At 33.6% G+C, this 27,025-nt stretch overlaps 1 pseudogene; it reads right to left on the minus strand.

The window, feature by feature from the left end:
* Nucleotides 1–8,521: 8,521 nt before the first annotated feature.
* On the minus strand, nucleotides 8,522–23,220 carry LOC138334595 (4-galactosyl-N-acetylglucosaminide 3-alpha-L-fucosyltransferase FUT6-like; annotated as a pseudogene).
* Between the last annotated feature and the right edge of the window lie 3,805 nt (nucleotides 23,221–27,025).

The raw sequence follows: 27,025 nt of genomic DNA on the forward strand, positions 1-27,025 counted from the left end.
TCAGATCCTAAATTTAGTCGCCTTTTACGATCATGCAATAGGGGCAGCAGGTACAATTCTAACGCCCAACCTGCAGACCCTGGCTTCCATCTAACAAGTGACTTTAATCACAGCAGGTGAACTGTGATCAGCTTTTACACTAAAGTGTTTGGCTGCTTACGCTAAAGTAACAGCACTTGAAGATAGTAAACCCCTTTCCGATATACGCACCTCCACCGTCAGATTTACACACTAATACAAGGTATTTGCACTACTTCCTCTCTTGCAAATAATTCAATAGCAATTTATTATTAAATGTTAAAAGTCAACATTTATACTTAATCAGACACCAACACAAAAATGTAATGAATATTTACAATGAATATATACATTTAAAGAAGAAATATAATGTCCACCCTCCCTCCTACAAAAACTATACATAGTACAAAAATGTCTCTGAATGTTCATTCGGGAAATAGAAAATCTAAATCGACATCCACTTGCGCGTACTGCGATCCCGCGTCCACTTCTTTATGCCATCGCGCACTATCCCGTAGCCTCCCTTGTGACACCACCTGATCCCGCGAAACGGTATTCCCACGTTGCAGGGTTCCTGCACCACTCCCTCTTGCCTCGCGCTCTCGGGCCTCCTGCGCTTCCAGTCTCTTCAGACATGCACTAAGCGACACACCTCGCCTTGGCATCCTTTGCCTCCCCGGATTTATGTAATGAGGATTCTGATGTGTGGTACCAACTTCCTGTTGGGAGAATATTGTGGTGACCTCCGCTTTGGTCCTACAGTGCCTCGTCGTTAGATGTCTCCTTATCTGGTTCCTCCTTGTGCTGGTGAACCTACAGAGAGGACAGCTGAAGACGTGATTGAATTCCAGGTGAGTCAATGCCATATGTCTGCCAAGGAAGTTATACTGGATGTTGTCCCCGCATGCGGCTACAGAACGTAAATACAACATGATTTCAAAAATATGTACGATGTGATTATTTAAAAATGCAAATCTTTTACATTATTATCTATTTTGATACCTTTTTTTAAATGTTCTAATGAGTTATTAAATATGAGTTCTATATCTGTTTGATTAAATTCTCTTAGCATTGATGGAATAAAGCTGTTGGAGTATAATTCAGTTCTAGAGAGGGGGTTAAGCTGGCGATTATTCCTTAATGTGTAAGGAATGTTATTTTTATCATTTAAGAACGGTTCAATCAAATTAGTAAGATATCTAGGGGATTCATTATTTACAATTTTAAACATCAATATTGATTTATGGAATCTCCGTCTGAATGCTAGTGAATTAAGTCCAACTTCAGCATAAAGTTTATTATGGGATGTACCTCTTCTCAGGCCTGTTATAATTCTTGTTGCTTCTATCTGTACAGACTCTAATTAGTCTTTATCATGTTTTGTACAATTATCCCAAATGACATCACCATATTCTAAAACAGGTCTTATAAAGGACGAATAAATATTTAAAAGGCTCTTTCTATCTACATTGTGTTTAAGTAATCTTAAAATATTTAGTCTCTTAGAGGCCTGGGTATAAATATTATTAATATGTTTTGACCATTTGCCATTACTACTGAAAGATACCCCCAAATGTTTGTGAAATAGAACAGAATTTACAATATCATATGCTAATGAAATATCAGGATTTAATATGTCTTTTTCTTGGGAAAAGTGCAGTTTCTGATTTTGAAGGATTAAAATTTATGTCCCATTTCTTTGCCCAATTATTGATATCACTTAGGTCAATAGTTAGATTATCTGCAATTTCTACATGATTATCAGTTATTATTTCATAAAGTGAAGTATCATCAGCAAAGAGTTATGTCATTAATATATAATAAGAACAGGAATGGCCATAAGACAGAACCTTGCGGTACACCGGCATTGACATTTTTAAAAGAAGCTAGGAAACTCTTTGTTTTCGATCAGAAAGATAATATCGAAACCACTGTAACATCCTCCCTTTAATACCATAAGACTCTAATTTGAATGATAATCCTTCATGCCAGACTCAGTTGAAAGCTTTGCTAATATCGCAGAATATCAATTTCATTTCATTGTTTTAATCCAAATTATGCACTATAGTATCATAAATATCTAGTAACTGGTTAACTGTTGAGTCTCATATAATTAAACATATAAAAAAAATGTTTTTTCTATTATTTTACTAAAGCATGGTATTACAGATATTCGTCTATAATTAGAAGCATTACTCTCAAGCCCTTTTCTTTTATAAATTGCATTAATATTAGCTGTTTTCCAAGATAATGGGATAATTCCAGTTTCTAATGTCTTATTACACAGTAGAGTAAGAGGGTGTATAAGAGAGGGAGTTAGGTGTTTAATAATTGTGGGTATCATGTTGTCTGGACCCGGAGGTTTTTTTTCATTAAGTAAATCAAGTTGATCTTTAATATCCTGTTCTAAAATAACAATGTTATCTAATCTAATTGGTATTTTCCAAAGGTGGTAAGGGATCTTAATTAACAGATGAAGTAGATACTGAACTGAAATAGTTATTGAGACACTCCGCTTTATCCAAATGGTGATGTATATAGTAATTATTTTCAAATAATGTGATATATTACTTGGCAAGAGTTCATAACTGATTTGGCAATTTTCCACCATTTATTTAAAGGCATTGACTGATCTTGAAGGGATTTTTTAGTTTATCTAAATGGTTTATTTTTCAGTTCGAATTAAATCTATGACTTCATTTCTACTTTGCCTAAAGTTTGCCCTGTCAATCTATAAGTTAGTATTTCTGGCTCTTGTATGTAAATTATTTCTTTTTCTGATTTGTTGTCTTATGTTATTGGTTATCCAAGGTTTATCATTTGGGCGTACAGTAATAGTTTTAGATGGAATAAACAGATTTAATTGTGCATTTATAGTATAAGTTAAAAGCCTATGGAATTCATTAGTGTCAAGGTTTTGTGTAATTTCATCAGAGTTTACATTATTGATATTTGAATTCATCTGTATGAAATTTACATTGTCATAGAGGAAGATACTTTTCTTTTAATATTTTTGTTTGAATACAGAGTAGGAACAAGTAAAGTTGATGACTGAGTGATCACTGCATATTGGTGTACTCATCAAAGTATTTCTAATTAGATTAATGTTATTAGTAAAAAAGTATACCAATACCACGGAAGTAGTATCAGTTACTCTTGTTGGTTCATTGGTTATACTGGTGAGGTTAAATTTTGTTAACAGTCTGCTTAAATAGTGGTTATCGGGAATATTTAACATGTTTACATATATATCACCAGTTATAATGATATCAGTACGTGTATTTTTGTTATAAACCTACTCAAGAACTGTATCTAGCTTATTCCAATATTCAACATTTGATTCCAGTCTATAAAAACATGCTTATAATATATTTTTTAATTATTGATGAAAATTGAAAATATCCATCCAGATGAGCTCCAGATCCTCATGTTGTAAGTCTTCTCTTCTTTTAGTGTTTATAGTATTTTTACAATATATAATTATCCCACCTCCTAGCCCAGTCTTTCTATCTAGCCTATGAATATTATTGGAAAATAAATTTATATGTTTATGTCAGAGTTTGGGATATTTGGTTTGAGATTGGTTTTAGTCAAGCATACTATACTCATTATCATAAAGTAAGATAATATCAATTTTAGCTCTGAGTGACCAACATTCAAGTGAGAGATTTCAAGATTACAATGAGGTACATTGATTTAAAAATGTATATCTATTAATACAACAAATCATATCTCCATCCAAAGCTGAATATATTAATACAACAAATACTCTCTCCATCCAAATTTGGATTGTATCGAGACAAAAAGTAACAAGAAAATATGCGTTGAACGAACTTAAAGTGGAGTAATGATATATTTGTCGTTTTGGGTATCAAATTTAGTACTGAGCTTATTGATATGCTTGATTTAAACTTCAAAGAAATAATGCTTGACATCGAACGTCTTTTAGCTCAATGGTCCAAACGACAATTGACAGTTATGGGTAAAATAACAGTTGTCAAATCACTAGCTGTCTCTAAGATTGTTCATTTGATTTTGAGCATTCTCAGCCCATCAGACGTTATGATTAAAAAATCAAACAAAATCATCTACTCATATAATGGAATGACTCTATTGACAGAATTATACAGTTGTCCCTAGACTACTTTTATTGATATATTTCGAAAATTTTGATTCTCTGGACTTTGATTTCATATTTGCCTCGCTACGTTTCACGGTTTTTGGGCCTTAAATTTTTTAAGGAACAATTTTGATTTTGTTTTTGTTTACTGGTATATAAACTGCATTTGATGGACATATATTTTAAACGTTAGCGCGTCATGTTGAAATATCTGTCCAACAAATGCAGTTCACACACCAGTAAAGAACAAAAAATAAAAATCATTCCTTATATCTACATTTTAACCGACTAATTTCTTTTAATTTTAATGTTCCGTTAAAATAAATCTTCGTGGCTCCAATTTGGTAAAAAATGTTGTCAACTTCAGAAAGTGCACAAAATATAGTGATATAGCAATATAAAAAAACTACCTTTTTCATTCCAATCATGCAATTTTTTCAACTATTCTATTTTATGAAATATTACATTCCAATTGTTTTATTGAGGAATTAAAAATACAGAAACAATATAGGCAAAATGTGATGCGCATTAACACTACTAGCGGAAGACAGTGTTCCGGTGTATGTATTCTTGCGCGACAACTGACTGCGTTTACACACGTGTAAACGATTTCCCATTGGGTAAGGTTATATAGCAACGAAAAAACGGAAATGTAAATATTAATTGATTAAATACTTGTATGAAATTGATACTACTGTACCATTAACGGTAGGTTTCGCCCAACCAAATACATTTTTTTGTGAAATCCGATAAACGAAAAACCATATTAAAGATACTTAAATTTAATTTTTAAATGCGTATGATATTGAACAAATGTATCTTGAATACAAAATGGAAGGAAATCCTTGATTTATTACGATGTCAGGCTGACAGGATAGTATTCAAATGAAGCTACGATGGATTGTGTTGTCGAAGTTTGGCTCTTGCGCATTGTTACGCACTAAACGTAAACAAAATGGCTGAACAAAAGCGTGTGAAGAAAAAAATGTATCTGAATCGGCAACAAAGAGGAGGAAATTAGAATGGAATCGGTAGCACCCTAGGATATCTTTAGGGAATGAAATTCAGAGATGGCATGTAGCAATAGAAGAAACAGAAGCAACATCTCAACTTCTCAAGCCGAACTCGCCCGGATTCTATTGGACTCGTGTTGCACGTGGTGAGTTAAATTTCAACACATATGCTAGAGCACATGCAGCGGCAGACTACAACATAATAGTTTGATGTACTAAGCTAGCGACTTCTATATATATTATGTATAAACAATCCATCGCACTTCGACTTGTCGTTTTTTTTTTTTTTTTTTTTTTTTTTTTTTTTGGCTAAACATGCCGTGGCAAGACTGTCACTTTTAACCGACATTTTGTTGCACGCTTCCTTTTGTTGATGCGGCCTCGTTTTGGAAAAAAATACGTCATGGTCCATGTAAAGCTTGACTTCGCTCTATTTTTAGAGAAGTATTTTCCTGGTCAAGCTAAGCAACTGACCACCCATATTGTTCGTTGTATGCATCGAAAATGAACTGAAGATTATTTCTATGTACAGGATAAATTTCAATTTCGTATTCTTTATATATTTCATTGGGCGAGACCTACCTTTAATATTGACCATTGCTAAAATTGTTTTGAAGTTTTGACAACGTGGGGTACGACAGGGTGACCCTCTGTGTCCGTATATTTTTTATGTAGAACTCCTTAGATCGGCTTTAAAAATCAACCAAAGTGGTATTACCATAAACATTTTTTTAGTAAACCATCACTTACATTATCTTATAACCTAGTTTCTCTTTAAACAAGATTAAACATGTTAAAAGCTTTTACATGTCTTTCAAATAAATCCTGAAAAAAGTTATATGGATTGAGACAAGATAGGTTATGTGACAAAAAACACATTCACTGATGGAAAGCCAGATAAAATAAAGAGAAATATTATTATCTATTGCTTACAATTGCATGGATGATGTATAATACATTATATTTCAGAAACTTTTTTTATTTTTAAAATTAAATTGTAAAACAAGAAGTCCAGATTTTTATAGAGTCATTTTCTTATATTTACGTATATGTATTGTTTAGAAGGATAGGGCACGAGTCACTAAAAATGGCATGCTTTGTTCAATTGTGTTTTTTGATATTTAATATTTACTTAACACAATGTATCATATTCACTATGTGTAGTTGATCCAAAGATTTAATTTGACAATTTCCACAGTGATCATGTCAGCATATCGAACCGACTATCACTTCGGCATAGAAACATCCTTTTTGGGGGATGTGGATGTGGCGCAGTGGTAGAAGGCGCAGGTATGTTTGGCTAGGCGATTGGGTGCCGTAGATCGTGAGTTCGAGGCCCGAATAGGGCACGAGTCAATAAATTGTCAAGCTTTGTTAAATGGTGTTTCTTTGATATTTATTGTTTGGAAGGAAACATTGAAAAATTAGTGGTTTTTATATCAGAGTACTATATCTTAGACTTTAAGTTGTCTATGCAATTGAACTTATATTCGGGTTTTTAACTTGTGTTGCAGTGAGTCGCTAGGTTATTTTGTACAAACTACATGTTAAGCTTTGCTTGCCTATTGTATAAAGTTATGATTGGTACGAGTCTTATCAATAGTCAGTGATATAGCACTATAAAAAGGGCAACAGTTCCACTATACAAGAAGACACAACACGAACATACCGCAGTCTCCTAGTACACTCACCTCGCACAACATACACGCAACATACCGCATACATGGGAGGCCGTCCTTACATGACCATAGCTGTTAATAGGACGTTAATAAATAAATCAAACAAACAAACAAACAATAGTATTGCATTACCAAGGATAATCAAGTCGGCATTGTTGTTGTTTTTTCTGCATGAACATGCTTAAGTAAAAATGTTACTGTTTATTCTACTGTTCATCCTCGGATATACCGCAGTCTTCCAAAACACGCAATATGCATTGCATACACGTTACATACATGGGAGGCCTCCCTTACATGACCATAGCTGTTAAAGTTTTATGTGCCGTATTTTGCATATTCACGAATCAAAATGAGTCTTTAATATGTTATTTATTAACAAAAGTTACCAACATTTTGGGAATTGCAGCAGTTTCAATGCATAGGTTTTTAATTTACAAGTACAAATAAGAACTGGAAATGATTTTAATGCCAACATTATTATATTCACTTATATAGTATATAGTTTTCGGCCAGTTACAGCGTATATCACTTTAACAGGACTTAAATTTATTAAACAAACAAACAATCCTCGGAATGTTGTGTATGTGATCATGACGTCACGGTAAATAACATTAAGTAGGTCTCATATGTTTTGGCTATTCCTTGTACTGAAGCGTGCATGCTCTTTCATTTTTTTTATTACACGTACTTTAAGAGGTGATTTAGTATTGCCTTTTTGAACTGTTATGGAACCTAGAAATTAGTGAAGAGTTAAGAATTTGGAGCAGATCGTTTTCAGTGTCAGAAACATATCTTTCTGGTGTCGATTGGATATATTCTGAGAGAGAATGGAGAAATGATTTAATTATTAGAGTAAATGTCTATATATATATATTTAAAAGTTGTTATTTTTGTTGAGCAAATTCCAATTTTTGTGTCGGAAATGAAGTGCGTTTTAAGAACAAATCATTTAAATTATGAACAACTATTCCATGCATTACTACTTAAAGAACGTCTTTTTGAATCTCTATTTATATAGATATTTGAACAATAATCTACTTCCCGACGAATAATCATCAACCATTGTAACCAAGTTCAAGCCCGGGATATGTGCGTCAATTTTATCAAAATCACCTAACGGCTAATCGTACAGCTAGATGTAACGCTGAATAAATACCAATTTTGAGTTGACAGTTTATTGTAGGAATACGAAAACATGCAATCCGATGACGTCACACATCCGATTTTAGGTGTGGTTTGTCCTGCATCTGCATACAGCGAACGAAGAACAGCAGTATGACGTCATTCGATTAATAATGACGATAAGAACAATTTGTGACGTGACACTGAGAATAAGAAGTTCGAGTCCAAGGTGAAAATCTCGCCTAATTGGTAGTCCGGAACGTCTACTGGAATATCAATTTTATTATCCCACACCAAACATTTATAAAACGGCCTGGGAGTGGAATAACGCGACGTATTGTGTTCCCTTTTACCTATCGTCGAGTTGTTTTTAATCGGTTTTCATCGTTCTGACGTATCAAAATTATATATCCCGGTTATCACAATTATATGTCCCGGTTATCACAATTATATATTCCGGTTCAGGTTCGTTTAGTCTATACAGGAAAAAAATCCTGAGTACACACACGCAACTAAGGCAGTTATTGTGACGTTTTCTCATCATAGTCCTCACCCAGTAAAGGTTTGACCTAAGGAGTCAGATCCGATGCATTATGGCATGCTTGTTTTCCGTTTGGGTTTATGTGCCAAGCTGCTACGTCACGGTAAACACGGCGGTGTTTCTCCGGATTGTTTAGTCTTTCACAAATACTACAAAATGCAGCGTTCCATTCAAAAAACATGTCTTCTGTTTCGTAATATTGCTTCCATTTAAAATATTCCAAATAAGCGGTCTTGTTGTTAGCTAACGTCTTCATATGTTGAGCAAGTTCTTTCATGGATTTGTAGTCGTTTGTGTTAAGGTAGGAATGAGGGGGGTGAAATATGGCTGTGTTACTGCCATCTCGTATTACTGGCACTATTGGATGCTGCATGACACGATGTTGAGATTTTTCTGTCGTGTAATCCAAACAAAGGGCATTTTCAAATGAAAGAAAAAAATTATACTTTGGAAGAACTGAAACGAAGCAATCTCGTTTAAGACTCCCTGATATATTAAAGCATGCACGATAGCGAAGATCGTTGTCACATTCCTTCAATATAGTTCCGCATGATCCAAATATGTCAACTTGGATACCATGAGACTGTAAAAGTTTGATAAATTCATGTCTCTTGCTACGTGCTTTACAGTTACTTATAAACGCCACAGCCATCTTGTTCTTCTTAGCATAAATTTCATCTAAATCTTTCTGGTTGTATTTGGGTTTATTGCTTTTTCTAAAGTAGCCATGTTCGAGTGTAAAGTCAGCATCTCGGCGATATGACATGGTCCAGTTCACTTTATTCTTCAGGGCGTAAAAGCACTTCTTTGGAAATAGTAAGTTGGACTTTCAAATTCAGCAAATATCCAGACTTGACCTGGTGTTTTCTTTGGAGGGCAGTATCGCATGTCCCTTGGCTTAAAGATAACGGCATCTACTTTGTCCATAGATATGTTTTTGTTTTTAGTTACAATACAATCGGATACCGGACAGTTTTCAAATTTCTTTCCTGTTCCCCACGTATCAACTATCCAATCATCAAACATGGGGAAGAATTCTGGATTGTAGAAATAAATGTTCTTCTTTTTCCGAATTATACTGTTGGCTAGATAGTGAGTCGATGTGGAATTTCCTATTGTAATATCTCTTACATATGAAATATATCCCTGATGGAATATAGCACAGTTTCCTTTGGCGAAATGTCCAATATATCAATGTACTTTAATAAAGCCAATCCGATGATAATGATGCTGATACATAATGTAATAGCTACAAAACGTCTGGGGGTAAATCGATGCCAAAGTTTCATTTTTCTGAAAAATAAGAGAACATTTGTTTATTTATTTATTTATCATCTATTGTATTTATTTATTTAAATTATTTATTTATTTATTTACTGATTACGTGACTGTTTGATACACCTAAAATCTCGATAATAAGCAGGAATCGAAAATATGTCTTTAGAAATGATTTTACTTTTACTTTGAATTTATTTTGGCCTTTTATTTCGGATTATTAATATACTAGCTTTATACCGTTTTTACCTCATTATAGTCTTTAAATAAAGCTTTGAATTTCCTAAATGTATCTTGAAAAAACAGTCAACAACAGTTTACCGTTACACGGCTCATTTGATGTACATCAAATGATTAAATTACCTGTTCTATTCTCTATAGTTTTACTATGAGATAGTCCAGGGGTGTAGAGATCGTAAGTGATCGGAACCCCTGGAGTATCGAGGATGAGACGGGGTTATCTGCGTTAGTACCAATTTTATCCGCTAGGCTGCGCTCATAATTACTAGTTGTATATTCGTAGCGAAACTTTGCGGAGGATGGAAAAACTACGATAGGCAACCCAGTCTACCTTTGAAGGGGTGTCTTGTTTACAGGTACCAAATATACCAATTTTGGACGAAGGCTTAATATTTAGACGTTTCAAATAGTTATTGTCTTGTTGATAGATAGGGGATCTGTCATTCGGTTTCCTTCATATTAAATTTATTATTCGAGATTTGAGTTTTTCATTTTCAAATGAAAAATTCGAAACAAGTATCATAAATCGTATATGAGATCAGCTTTAAGAATTTTTTGTCAATGTAAATCTTAAAGATGCTCCACCGCCGACAGAGCATAAATGATATTCATAATTTGAACAAAAATTGGTGTTTAATCATGTATATATATGTCTAGTTAACACAAAATATAATATAAAATAGTTTAATTTGCCTTTGGTGCATGCGCAATCAGTACATTATTCCACATAGGATATAGTGTAATGGATTTTTTTCGGGATGCAATTGATTATTTTCGATATTTTAAACTTGAAGTAAAATTAGAAGCTCAAACTTTTCAACGATGGTAATGGTGTAAAGTAAGTAACTTTTGTAACTGAAGAAAAATATCAAATCGTCTGCTGCTGTTTTTGATAGTGAAAAAATACCATTTGTCAGCGGTGGAGCATCTTTAACAAAACCACAGTGAGCTTATTGGCAAGAAAAAACAGTATAAGAAAGTCGAAGCTAGACTAAAGAGAGGGTACAAACGACATCAAGGTAATTTAATGAATTTCCCCAGAAAAAATAATCCGGAAAGGTTTCATAAAATGTTTAAGAAAAAAGGTAGGCAAAACAATGGCAAAATAACAAGTCAAGCTTTTTATGATCATTTTAGAAACTTGCAGCCGACGAGTGTAGATGCAAATGAAGAGGCTGCAGAGTTTTTACTAGAATATGACGTAGGTAATGGAACGGTATCGTGAACGTAGGTAATGGAACGGTATCGTGAAAGAGAGGTGAAAATGGCAATAAGTAAACTCAAACGTAATAAGTCTTGTGGACTTGATGGTTTGTACAATTAACTTTTTATAACAGCAAAAGATTTTCTTATTCCATGTCTTACGACCATATTTAACTGAATATTTGACTCGGGACAATTCCGATCCTCATGGAGTATTGGTACATGTATCCCTGTTTTTAAAAAATGAGATAAAGAAAATCCTTATTATTACCAAGGAATTACTTTAGTCAGTTGTCTTGGTAAAATATTCACTTCTGTGTTAAATGAAAGGCTCGTTACAGTTGATCAAAATTATAATAAATTAGCAAACGCACAATTTGGTTTCCGGAAACGTCTGTCAACGGTGGATGCCATTTTCGCTCTGCAATGTCTGATAGATAGGGCACTAAGAAAACGAAAACGATTATACTGTTGTTTGTCGATTATAAAAAGGCATTTGATTTTGTAAATAGGCGTAATCTGTTGTGTAAACTTATAAAGGAGGGAATAGAAGGCAAAATGTTGAGAATTATAAGAAGTATTTATGATGATGTAAGATGTGTAAAATACAATGGTACCTCAGATTTCTAAAAGGTCAACAGTGGATTGTTCCAAGGAGAAATTTTGTCGCCGATATTATTTACATTGTTTGTCAATGACTTAGAAATTAATTTTAATAATGATAATTGCACTTTATTAGAGATTCGAACCATTAATAGTTTTCCACTCATGTATGCAGATGATATGGTGTTGTCATCCGAGTCGCCAAATGATCTCCAAGTCATTTTGAATTCCTTACAGGATTATACTACAAAATTGGGGCTTACTGTTAATGTTCAGAAAACAAAAATTATTGTTTTTAGAAATGGTTGAACTATGAGAAATAATGAGAAATGATATTACAATAATGAGCCAATTGAGGTCGTAAATGAATTCAATAATCTGGGGCTTATGTTAAACTATAACGGATTTTTTTTTAAAACTCAAAGGAATATCTCGGAACAAGGTAAAAAGCTTTGTTCGCTGTTATGAATGTATGAAATACAACTTTTTTAACGTTGAAACCAGTCCGTATGTTAGTAGTGTTTTGAATTATGGAGGTGAAATATGGGGATTTCGAAAAGCTCCTGACATTGAAAAGGTACACAACAGCTTCTTAAAAAAAGAGCACTTGGTGTGAAGAAAAACACTAGTAATGCTATGGTATATATTAAACTCGGAAGAGTTTCTTTATCTATTATCATGAAAATTAGAATATTTAATTACTGGATGAAACTAAAAAATTCCGACAATTGCATTTTAAAGTAATGTCGTAAAGAAATGGAATAAAATAATCATAGCTAGATTTTACAGTTGAGATTGGAATTAAATAATTGTGGTATGGGCTATGTATATACATGTATGATTTGAAATCGTTTCTTAAATCTGATTCTGATCTATTTAAACTCAAGTTAGAAGATCTTTTAGACAGAAATGTGTACGTTTGATAAATGATTCATCTAAAGGAAAATTATACAAACATCTTATTACAACTTATTTTTGTCAACCTTATTTAAATAAATCTTTAGGCTTTAAAGTTAAGAGAAACATACCTAAATTTCGGTTATCTGCCCATGATTTGAATATAGAGAGGGGGAGATATAGGAATATACCTATATCCTAGAATCAGAAAATATGTTCATTTTGTAATGATGATATTGAAGATGAATTCCATTTCGTTTTTAAATGTAAAGTGTATGAAGATTTAAAATTGAAATTTATAAAACCATCATATATGTGAATTCCTTGCATGTTTAATTCAAATATTAAATACACAAAATGTAAAGGTCTTAAATAATTTGGGTAATATATTTCTTTTGCTTTAGAAAGATGCAAATTGCTGTCAGGTTAAGACCAATTTTTTTTTTACCCTCTCTCTCTCTCTCTCTCTCTCTCTCTCTCTCTCTCTCTCTCTCTCTCTCTCTCTCTTTCTGCTATAGATACTACAATAGATATTGAATTTAATGGATGGTATATTTTTTAATCAAACTTGTATGGGTGGATGTGAATGCGTGTGAAAGTGTATATGGTTTTGTAATGAGAACAATGTCCTTATGTAGCATTATCTGTTATTATGCATGTATTTGTTGATAGGTTGAGATAAGTTGTAAAGTAAAGAATCTGAATCTGCAAATCAAATACCGACACCGTGCGAAACGGTGTTGACACATTGCGACATTAGTGAACAAAAGACCTGACCTGATAATGATTGACAGGTCACTGTATGGTACATCGATGTGTTATCATCTAGGTCGTTATCCACCTGTGTCTATCCTATTTTATAACCATGCTAGCTGAACTATGAGTTTCGTAAAAGCAGAATGTAACCCAATATTATAGTTGAAAAAACTTATTGTTTTCTACGGCAAAGAAGATATATTTACCTAATACGGCAGTGATTGTGATTACAGGATATTTTCTTTTTTTAAATGAGAGAGAGGAATATGTTTTCTTTTTGATAAAGGTAAATGATGTCCGATTTAAAAAAAAATATATGCATTTATAATATATTTACAATGTACACCTACCCTAAACTCTTTAATTCCGCTGTGTATAGGCTATATGCATGTAGTAATCTTGTAACAGAAACATAGTTTTATATAATTACATAAATATATATGTTTCTAGTTGTACAATTGTACTTTAAGCAAGAGTTTGTGTGTTTGTTTGTTTGGTTGATTAACGTTCTTTTAACAGCTATGGTTATGTCTAGTGGAACTGTTGCCCTTTTTATAGTGTTATAACAATCAAGCGTGCCACCGAAGACACCAAGCAACACCCCACCCGGTCACATTATACTGACAACGGGCGAACCAGTCGTCCCACTCACTGTATGCCGAGCGCTTAGCAGGAGCAGAAACTACCACTTTTATAAACTTTGGTGTGTCTCGGCCAGGGGACAGAACCCAGAGAACATTTTGTATTATACGGGTGTTTTATAAAAGTATATGGGTCAATGAAGTAATATCAACGGTTGTTGTCCAGATAACACTAGATCTTTATGTTTGTAGGACAGACATTACTTGTAATAGTAAATATTGGACAAATAAGTAATTCTAACAATGTGGACAGAATATTGTTGAATTGTTGAGGTGATCTACCCCTTTGTCAAGACAAAAAAGAACAAAAAAATACATATTAAGGACGGTCATTAATGTTTAAAAACCAAACAATGCACACATATAGAACATACAGATAAACTATAGGGACAATGGCGCAACGTATTTTCTGCGGGATGATCCCGTAGGTCAATCGCTATAGAATTATATTAGTAATCTTTCATCCTTAATACGAAAATACAAGTATGTTGGAAAATACATCTAGTTCTGTAAAAGAATTCTTGGTCTACGAAAAAATACATCTAATTTCATGATTTACGGAGAAAGTGGCAGGTAACCTATTACTGTTAATATTAAACTAAGAATGATAAAATGTTGGTATACTCTTCTATCCAATGAAAGCAAACTGTCTAGTTTTATGTACAAATTGATGTATACTGGTCAGATTGAGGTTAAATGGATGGTATATGTTAAAAATGTTTTAGACAGTGTTTGGATACATCAGAGAAACTGTTTACCTAATATTGAATACCTACATTCAATAATTATTCAAAAATCACGATCAATTTCTACAAACATGGTTTAACCAATTAGAAAACACGCCAAGAGGACGGACAAACTCTTTATTTAAATATCATTTTGGCTTCGAAGGGTATCTTGTGCGACAAAATGAAAAAGACAGGAAAACAATATGCAAATTTAGAACCTCAAATATAAAATTTCCGGTTGAAACTGGAAGATGGGCTTGGATACAACGTCAAGATAGAGTATATCCAATTTGTAGCGCTTATACTGGAGACGAGTTCCATTTTTTATTTGTGTGTAACAATCATAATGTAGCCCAGTTACGTAATAAATTTATTCCAAATCACTACCACAGAAACCCTTATTTCTACAAAATGAAAGGAATGTTCTCAATATTTTATATAAAAAAAACTATATATAAATGTCAGTTTATTCATCCAAAAAATAGTCAAGTTATTATAACACTCATTTATCACCCAGCATTGTGAGTATGTAGTTGGTAAGTTTATTAGGGATTTCCATTTACGGATGGAAATCCCTTTTGCTAATGTTCTGTTTTTTCTTCTTATTATTATTTTTCTTTTTTTTCTTATTTCCACAAATCTTGTTAGCAGGATATCTCACGAACGGAACACAGTACGAAGCTCAACTTTGGACATGTTATGTACGTATATGAGATCTTAAAATGTACGTTTGAGGTTTTACAAAAATGTTCAAGGTCAAGGTCACAGACGTAACAAACTACTTTTCTCGAACAAACTTTAAACATTTATAACTTCATTACCGTATTATGTTCGCTATCCCCATTAAGTCATTAAGGTAGATCGTGACATAGCGCGTTTTTTGTGCATTACATGTTATCAGAGATTATGTCAAGGCCAAGAGTTCGCTACGGGGTTAAACAAAGGTCAAAAACGAAAATTGCCACAGAAAAGATTTGAAAGTTGGATATGAAAGGGCATGCTCTCAGAAATGTATAATGACAAGTTTCAAGGTCATCTGTTTCAAAATTGCGGAGATATAACCCTTTGAAATGGCGATTTTGTCGTTTTCCCGCCAAAAATGTACAAGGTTTCAGCGCTTTTAATACTTAACATACATGCTTAAAATTTTGAATAGACATTGCATGGATGAATGTCTACAGAACGTATTCTTTTTCATTGACCTTAACCTTAATTCAAGGTCACGGGGTCAGAAAGCTTGAAATCTTTAAACGATTTCTCCTTAATAAGCGAGAGGCATAGAGACCTGATATTGGACCTGTGGCATGCTGAGATGAAGGGCTAAGGTTTCTTTCTTCTAATGAATGACCTTGATCTTCATTCAAGGTCACGGGGGTTAAATAGACTGAAATATATTTAAACGACTTCTTAAAAACCAAGCGTCCTAGAGACCTGATATTTGGCATTTGGCATGCTGAGAAGCAGGCCTATCAAGTATATTCAAATTATACAATATGGCAGAGATATTGGCTCATGAAATTGGCAATTTGATCATCAAAGTTAAATACGATCGCGCCCGGTCACGAAGATCATCTCGAATTGCGTCCTTTTGGCCATGAAACTAAAGGTATAGAATGCATTTACAAGACTGCATAAGGACAAAAATCTTGAATAAAGATGTGCTTTCATGTTTTCAAAATATTAATATATACATCGTTAATGTTCTTTGAATACTGTTAGATTTGGCCGCCACTGAGGTGCACAGTGTTACGTGTTAATGACTATATACAAAACTCGGTGACTCTATTTCACTTTACACACAATACAATGACGCAAGATTATATTCCAATTATTTTATTACTGATATAATTATCTAATTCAAAAGTAATTAAATCCTACTATGACTAAATAACCTAACATGTGGCTTCTTGGGAGTTACTCGTATGACTACAAATATACTTTTTATATAGTTTTAAACTGTTATGTAACCTTATTTACCAGGGATGACCCATCTGGTATCAGGTTATACTTTAAAAATATTGCAGGTAGACTACTACCATGCATTTAGGGGTGACCTTATTTACCAGGGGCGGACCAATCTGGTATGAAGTCAATTTTCCTACCGGGGACCTTATTTACCGGGGGCGTCCCCACCGGTATCAGGTTAAGAATTTACCACGGACAATGTTATTTACCAGGGATAGCACCTCAGCCGGTATCAAGTTAAATCCTGTGGTTTAATTGATAGATCTTATATAAAGGTATAACTTTTATTTCAGGGACAACCTTATTTACCAGGGGTACAACTTCAATCAGTATTAAGTTTAAATCCTCTGAGTACCTTTTCATTTCAGAAAATTATTTTAATTGATCTATCAATGATCTGAATTGGGGGTAAAAATTGTTGTTTACAACCAGTTGTTTGTAATTTGTTGAGTAACTCCAAAACATATTAACATATGTTGATAAGTATCTTCAGAAAGCAAATTACAATAAAATATAATTAAAGGTATGTAATTAACAAAACAACATAAACTTTAGGAGTATCTTGGACAATAACAAGCAAGTGACTCTGTTCCAAGAATTATGAAATTGACCAGAGCCCAGCTACCTAGTATCTAATATTTCTGTCACATAAGGTTTGCCAAATCATAATTGACTGTCTTGGTCATGTGACTAATCAGCCCAAGACTAACTAAGGACGCTGTTGAAGCAAGTGTCCTCTACTGATTGGTTAAAGGCTAGATCCCCTAAACTCTAATACCCTAGATACAGAGTGTATAGTCAAAAGGGAGATAATTCACGTTTACTACTTTCCGCATATTGGTTCTAACATTAGTTTATACGAATTTCCCGGAGTTCCGGAATTTGATTTGTTTTGTATATTATTGGAGTCTTAAATAGAAGAGTTCGAATGGACGCATGATATGTAGGGATTGGGTGTATTTTTCTAAATTTTATAGCGGCTATGAATAGCAGAAGCTATCTACATTATACTCGTTCCTCGGAAGATATGTAGATAGCTTCTGCTATTCATAGCTGCTATGAAAATTAGAAGAAATACATTCAATCGATATATTCACATTAGAATAATCTATGAAAATAAAAATAATTGAAAGGTTTAAAATTATGACACCAACATACGACGAGAAACGAGATTTATGGCACAGCTGGATGACGAAGTCGTTCCACAACGTCGCGTTTTTAAGCTTCCGCCTTCCGGTTGACCTTGTTTTGCAAATGACAAACTATAAACAAGAAATTTAGTTAAATAAGATTTGATTGACTCATTACAGTAAACCTTAGTTGATTCTATATCAAGAAACAACACATAAGATATTATGCATTGAAATATTGTAGGGGACTATTTTTTTATTTATATAAAACTGGCGCATTGTTTGAAATCAGCTGATCGATGCACGAGAATCGTTGTATTCATAGTGTATTCATGGTGTTTTCATAGGCAAATGTTTGTTTTCGTCAGTTGGTTGATTCATAAAGAGACGAACCACTCAGAATGTAAATATATTTTTATGAATGCTCATCTAGGGGATCACAAGTCTGTACAAATATTTCGAATAGATGCGAAGAGAAAACGTATTAAAGTGATCGTCTGATAGATAACATGATAATTTTGCTGCATTGAAATCCCGTGTTTTGATCGCGATCAAATCTAGTTATATGTATAATTACAATTATGAAATGTTTAAATATATGTATTTTTCCATATTTTCTTTACAAATGATGTAACATTTTGCCTGTCATGCATTAATTCTGTTAAATATGTCTGACCTCTTGTTGCACACTATTTGGTGTGTCCGAGTGAATAAATAAAATCTTGAAATCTTTAATTAAGTACGTTTGTGTCATGACTCATTTGATATATAATATATATTATTAAATATACATATTATATAACTTCATGGATTCAGAGAATTTATAATAACACTTACCAAAATAAACAATAACCTATGCACTGTAATATATCATACATGGTAAATTTGCACTTTCTCAATATTACAGTATTTGGTTTAAAGTAAGTTTTGCTAACAGTAAAAAACATTGTATTTTATCAATGTGTATCAGGTATAGGAGACAAATTAATTATGATGCTAATATATTTAAAGATGCTCCACCGCTGACAAATGGTATTTTTTCACTATCAAAAACGGCATTATACGATTTAGTATTTTTCTTCAGTTACAAAAGTTACTTACTTTACACCATTACCGCCGTGGAAAAGTTTAAGCTTCTAATTTCACTTCAAGTTAAAAATATGAAAAAAAAAAAAAAATAATTGCATCCCGAAAAAATTCCGTATCACTATATCCTATATGGAATGAAGCACTGATTGCGCTTGACCCAAAGGCAAAATGAATTATTTTATATTATTTTTTGTGTTAATTAGACTTATGCATACACGATTAAACATTAATTATTGTTCAAATGATGAATATCATTTATCATCTGTCGGCGGTGGAGCATCTTTAACTCAAAGTACTTGTATACATGAGTCCAATTTCGTCCATTTGTCATTGTTAGATGATTTCTGTAACTTTTTAATAACAAATTAAGAATATTGATATATATGTTAAATTTTATAATTACAGGACTCATTTGCTAGTCATCTGAAGCAGATTCATAATTGTTGAAGACTGGAGATTATCAGGATTACTTTGGAAGCAGTGAAATGATTCTAAGGATGACTACCAGGCATATATTAAACTAGCTGCTGCGACAACATGCATGTAGCTCTGGACAACAGGCATGTTTCATAATGCCAATTAAGACACCAAAATACAAAAAAGTAAATCCAGTATATTTGCAACTTTTGCAAAAAAGTTGTCACCATTTGACATACTGCCAATTGTTATCAATCTGTTGAGAGATAGAAGGTGTTTAAACTTTTAACTTCACAGACTGACTCACGTGTTAGTCTTTCTGTTTTGTTGTAAAATTCAAACAAACAAAAAAGAGTTTTCTTGGCTTGAATGAAACACACTATATATGTTCTGACAGACGGTCATTATCAGAACTACAATTCTGTCCCATTGACTGTAATGTTGCAAAACATCAAGTGATAACAATTAGCGAGTGTCTAGTAACTTTGCATTTAGATATATATATAGAAATATCCTACATTTATAATATAAACTGATAATTTATTTACCCATCATCACGCCTGTAATTATCATTTACTACAATGTATATTTCAATGATTCCACATCTGTGACACGGCCATATAAGTACATTGTATATGGAATGACATTCATTTATTTGCTACAACAGAAACATCATTAAACAGTTTGACTTGTTGGCTTTGTGCAGTGTGTTCACCAAAATGACACAAATTTGTAACACTTCTAGTGACATAGCCCATTGGTCGTTCTCATTAGTTGATGTCCTCTATCAAATGTTTTTACAACTGTTTCTGATCTTGTTATCCAATAACATGTAATACAACAGTTTAAAGTAATGTGGACGAAAGTTAACAACAAGTTTGCCAATAATGTGTGATCTACATGTACGTTAATTTCCATAATCCTTAACATAAATTAAATCTAAAAATAAACCTATCTGTAACAACATAACAATACAAAGTAATTATTTTAAGTACATAAACGATAAAAACCCATCTTTGATTACACGGTCCATGGGGGAGTAATTGTTTACATGTACATTTTCAAAAATTGACTAGGGTACACGAAAAATTTGGGCAGTCCGGAAATTTGTGTAATATGTACGGTAATAGGCTGGGAAACGAATGTTGTCCTGATTATCCAGGGTCCATTGTTACATGTCAATGTATACAAATAACACTGATTTTTGAGAATGGTTGTTTTAATATGCTGTTAAGAAATCTCAGTGTCCATTATTTTTGCCTTATATAGAGACAGTATCATATCTGTAATCTGACTTTGATATGACTTTTCTTCAATTATTGTAAGCAAAAGTATCAAGAAACTGACTCATATTACTTACTTAGATTGCCTGAATATCTTTGTTTGGTATTAAAGTATTTTTGAATATAACAAATAATTCAAAACAATTCAGTTTTGTTTTTGGATGCAAGAAACCAATTGCATTTCAAATGAACATTTGACACTTAGTTTTATTGACATTTCATTTCACTTCTATTGATTAATTATACCTTTAAGAATTGCCTTTTGGCCCTTTCCCTCCTGTAATAGTTATGCACCACATAGTTCAACGAAAAAAAATTATTTGTATATTATATTCATTGCAACATAGTTTTATTATATACAGAGTGTCTGTAAACAACATTTGCAGCATATGCCATTAAAATTGTAAATTTGCACATCAAGGGATAACCATGTTGTCAGATTATACATTCTTCGTACTTGGAGTCATATTGTTGTCTCGTGTTGTCCATTTTACCTGCAAGATTGGTTATTTAGCTGTAGGACTCCATTAGGCCATTGGCTGAGGTAGGAGGGGTCCCACATGCACCTTCGGGCCTCCCCCCCCCAAAAAAAACCTCCGAACCAATATTTTTCTGAACCCTTATGACCCATACTGATCAACAAATCCAAATGTTAACATTGCACAAAGTTGGGATGAACTTCCGGTTATGACGTCATCAAGATGGCCGCCATCTAGAATATTTCACTAAAAATTGGAAAATAGGGTCATAACATTAATATTTTTCAACCGAAGTAGACAAATGAGTGTACCAAAATGACACAAAATAGAACACAACAAATACATATCAGTGACCAACAAAAAATCCCCAATATACGTATTGTGATTTCACACGCTGGGAAATGAAAAAAATCGGATTTAACAACTTTCAAGCTCAAAAATGGTGATTTTTCAGCCAAAATTTTTCATATTTTTGTTTTAGTTTAGAGACGCAGCAAAAATTGTTTCCCCAACAGCAATCTATAATTTCAGAGCATATAAGTTTTTTGACCACTAGTCAATCAATTTAAGCAAACTAAAAACAACCAAAACCAATGTTAACCGAATCGTATTAAGTTCCGGTAATGACGTCCCATCAAGATGGCCACCCATCTCGAAATTTCACTGAAAAAATAGAAAAAATAGTCATAACATTGGCATTTTTTATTTTTCAACTACAGAAGTAGACAAATGAAGGTATCAAAATGACCACCACATAGAACAACAAAGGTAACCTGTCGTGGATCCAAATAAGTCCATTATATGCATGAGTGATTTGATAATTCGACAGAGACTGAAATGTAAAAAATAATACTTTTAAGGTACTTCCATGTCTATAAAATGGGTAATTATTTCTACTGTCAGTGGGCATATTGACATTTTTACGTCATCTAATTTGGCTTGGACATGCCAGTACCGGCATATAGTTTTACCAACGAACCAAATTGTTTTAGTCACAAAGCTGTTATTTTGACCTCTTATCAATCTGTTATAAAACAACAACAACAAATAAATATATTGACCAATGACGCAAACAACAAAACGAATAAATTGTTTATAAGACCCTCAATTTGATAGATTAGCCAGCGTCATCACAAAATTAAAACCACAGACACCTACTCACAGAATCGCGGTAACAACACATGTTACCTAAAACTTAAAGAGCCACAGATCTACTGTCCTTGTTAATATTCATATAATACAGTAGTTCCACAAAGCGTTTCGGTGTCTTTGAAAAATGAGCACATTCAATGTTAATTTTCCTATGCATAGCATACAAGCAAAATGCCAATAAAAGGTTTACTTTACAATATCACTCAATAAGTCATTTCCAGACTTTTTCTCAAAAAGAAATCTGAAAACCGACACTCTATCAATGTTGCTTGCCTATGTCTCGAGCTCACAGACCTATTCCCCGCGTTGATGATACACGGCATAAACTGTGTAAATGGTACATGCAAGTCCGAATCAGATGTACTCGAGAATATCAGTAATTCAATTCGTTCGAAGAGATGTTACAGTGCGTTTTGTATTTTTGGGGAGTCTTGCGCATATACTCAATAGTTGTTCTATGGGCCTTTTAAGATCTCCAGTATCCCTGACCAGTAGTTCATATCAGGAAACAACAGGATCAAGGTGAAAGTGGGTTCTCTTTCAGATTCTATAACAATATCGTTAACGTTAGTCTGCTCGTTTTCAGAACTTCTCCCGCACTAATGGAAATTACAATAAACCAAGGATGCGCGATTCCATTACCAATGGTGTGGAATTTGGATCACATGCTTAAGCACATAACTCATAATTCGTATGAAGTAGCCTATTCATCAATCTTGTGGACCCTCGTGCAAGCATAAATGGCACTCTGGTTGAGAGATCAAACATCGAGGTCATTAGAATTAGGGGACAAGAATAATTGTATTAACAATATACGATTTCATTGGTTCTGACTTTTCCCAACTCACCTCCAATTTGAAGGTGGCCATGGTTGTGCTCACATCTGGTGTGATTAACTACAAGAGCGCAAAGAGACCATTGAAGAATCTCAGTAAAAAGTTCTCTAAAGTGCTTTCCAGACTTGGGCAAGAGTGGACCAACTTCACTGTGCAGACCCTCATTTATGAACCTCAAAGAATCCACCTGTGCCACCTATGGTCACTGAGGTTACAAGGAATTAGGGAAAATTGGTGCTTCATACGAATTAAGGAAAAACCAACTCATCCCTCCGCAGAATTTTGATTTGGTGTCTTTTCCCATCTAGCCTGGGGAACAAGGATGGACCATCCTATACGCTATGTACATCTAGGTGAAACCTAAGTTGGCTACAGGAAGAGCTCCCCACATCCCTTGGAACCAGATGTTTCTGAATCTTAACTCTGACCCTGGCCAGGTTGACAAGTTAGACCCAACGATGGTAACCCGGTCACTGTCATGTCCACCTCAGGTTCCCCGCGGTCGAAGGGCCGACACTCCCGGCGGAGAACGCACGCACAACGAACATGATTAGCATTAAGAACAAGTGAAAGAAATTTGTGACACTGTAGTAAATCCATCGTTATATCTTGCGTTCTACAACGGAAATCAACCAATGGATGTGCTCTTCCTCACCGGACACCATCTGGTTTCCGACAAGTTTCATGGTATTTACGGACCTTTAATTATGATACCCTATAGCTATTCGTTAGCGTTTTTGCTTGTACATAACTCAATTTTGCAGAGCATACTAGTCGACCAATTTTCTAGCATGGAAAATGTGATTAATTTTGGAGTCCCACTGTAGATATTCCAGCCAACTTTAAGATTCCAATTTGTTAAGATATACAAATCAGTCACATCGCCAATGTTATATTTCCGGCAATACCAAAACCGGACACGTGTCGTGTTAGCGGTTTGAAAACCATACTCCACACATAAGCCGCTGGCCGCTGTTATGTAAAGCCCCATGATGTTAATAACAAATCTCTGTTGCCATTTTCCTATCTAATTTTTGTTGTTGTTGTTTTAACAGATTGATCAGAGGGTTCAATAACACTGATTTGTGCAATTAAACAATTTGTTGTTGGGAAAACAATTTGATGCGTCCATCACAATCTGAAAAAATGCTGAAAAATTACAATTTTTGCGCTTAAACTATTATTTTTATCATTTCCTGCGTTCCAACTCGACTACATTTTATTGGCTTATTTGGTCATGACATGTCTTTGTTGTTCTACTTTTGATCCATTTATTGATATATGCAATTTGTCTACTTCATTCGGAAAAATGCTATATTTTATGACTATTTTTCATTTTTCAGTTAAAGTCGAGCTGGAGGCCATCTTGAAGAAAGTCTTAACCGGACAATTATACGTTGTTAACAGTTGTTTAGGTTGTTTTTTTGTGTGCTTAAAACTGATTGACAACGTGGTCAAAACAGATTAATTTGAGAACTAATGGGGGAGATTGTTGGTTAGGGGGACACCCCCTTTTAGCTGCTTCAAACCCATAATGAAAAATTTGCTGAAAATCTACCATTTTGAGCTTTAACTCCGATTTTTTCATTTCCTGCGTAGCAATAAATCACTACATATCTTGGTATTTTTTTTTGGTCTGATATGTATTTGGTGTTCTATAGTGGTCATTTTGGTACTCATTTGTCTATTCGGTTGAAAACTGTTAATGGTTCTGACTATTTTTCAATTTTTAGTGAAATTCGAGATGGCGGCCATCTTGATGACGTTATAACCGGAAGTTCATCCCAACTTATGCAATGTTAACATTTGGATTTGTGATCAGTGGGTCATAAGGGTTCAGAAAAATATTGGTTCGGAGGTTGGGGGGGGGGGCATGTGGGACCCTCCTAGCCCATGGCCTATATGTATTAAGAGAGAATTGTATTATTGTAAGTGTCATATTTATCCGAATATTTTAAGAAATAACAAATTATTACAACATCTCTTTACTGATAATAACACAATGAAGTCAAACACGACTGTATTCGATACGAAGTTTCCACTGTACAAGTACGTTTACAAATTACGTGTACAATAGTATGTATTAAGAGAGAATTGTATTATTGTAAGTGTCATATTTATCCGATATTTTAAGAGATTACAAACAAATTGTAACACTTTATTGACAATATTACCGTCACAAAGTCATAATTTTAGTGAAGCGATCAGGCGTATACCGGTACTTTAAATAGTATCATGGTATTGAAATGTCGAATAAAAGATTTTCACATAAACACATTTAAAACTCATTACATCAAATTTTCATTTATATGCTTGATTTCTATTATCGATATTTCATTACTCAACGATTGTAATAAGTAACATTTTATAGTGTTTCCCGCATCAATCACAAGTTTAAATTTGTTTTATTTTTCAGATTGTCGAAAGGCCCTTCCGCTTACCATGGAAAATGTATTCTCGGAATGCATTTTCATAACGGGATTATATTACTAGGGTGTGCATTCATGATCATATATATACAGTATACAATTGACTAGGTATCGATTTTAGGGTCGCACATGTACATTTACAAATGTTACAAATGTACGTACATGTATATACGTACAAGATTGAACATTGAATTCGTGTTTCGTCATTTGCAGTTCTCTCATTTTATAGTTCATGCATATAATAAAGATATAAAGAATGAAAATATTTCACTTCCAGTTATCTATATTCAAATTAAGTCAATTATGCATAATCATTGATGATAACAACGGTGAAGATAGTGATGCATATGCATACATGTACATTTGTATATACATGTACACCGAAGATTACTTTTACGTAGAAAAATTGTATTTGTAACCGGTGTAAGAAATAATGTTATTTGATCACATTTCACATCAAGCAACTCTGCTGTAATTCACCGTTACAAATTTCACAAATATTTATTCGTACAATGTATAAGTGTAATAAGCTAATTCATTCCAACGTAATCTATAGAAAAGCATATTGTAAACATCAAAACTTTGAAATACGACAGTACGTGAAATGTACTGTCACATTGTACGGGGCACAGGTAAGTTGGGTATAAAGGTAATCTCCCTCCCAAGAAGGTGTTAATTACACGTGAACTCCGCCCGTGGCCTGCGACAGGGGGTCGACACAAGGTAACACCTGTCGTGACCTAAATACATGTACAGGTAAAATACCCGTGCGCGTCACGCTGGGAATTGAAGAGATTCCAGGTACAAATAACAACGAGCACATGTGAGAAGGTGACTGTCCAATTTTTATTGATATATCCGTGTCTGATTTAACACGCGTACAGTACATGTACGTGTGAAGGCTTACAATGTAACGTACCTGCACAGTTCGAGTAGGTATATACTCGTACATTACGAACATTATTGTATGTGAAGAAATGCAAACGTTTACATCTTTTTATTCCATTTTCCATTTTCATATAAATACGAGTACTTATTAATTGCGTTTAAATAATATGTACATGTAGATGCCAAATCTCACCTCTTCCCGTGTTCAAACTCTTCACGTTAATGAATATTATACTTCACGAATTTATTTACAAATCTCCCGATGTTCTTCGTACATTGATAATATTTAACATAACAAGAATAATATTATGCAGCGTGTCTGTAATAACGTTTTTATATTTTTATTATCTGTTTTAGCTATTTTCTTGTGTAATCTTTCAGTTGTCGTGGATTTTTTTCTAAAATAATGCTTTTGACATTAATGTTCTGTAAGACAGTTTCGTTAATATTTGAATTGCTTTCGCAGAAATAAAAATAACAGCTAGAAACATATATGATATATGTTTCTGATAATAATAATC

Source organism: Argopecten irradians, chromosome 11, assembly GCF_041381155.1.
Source record: "Argopecten irradians isolate NY chromosome 11, Ai_NY, whole genome shotgun sequence".
NCBI classification, from domain to species: domain Eukaryota; kingdom Metazoa; phylum Mollusca; class Bivalvia; order Pectinida; family Pectinidae; genus Argopecten; species Argopecten irradians.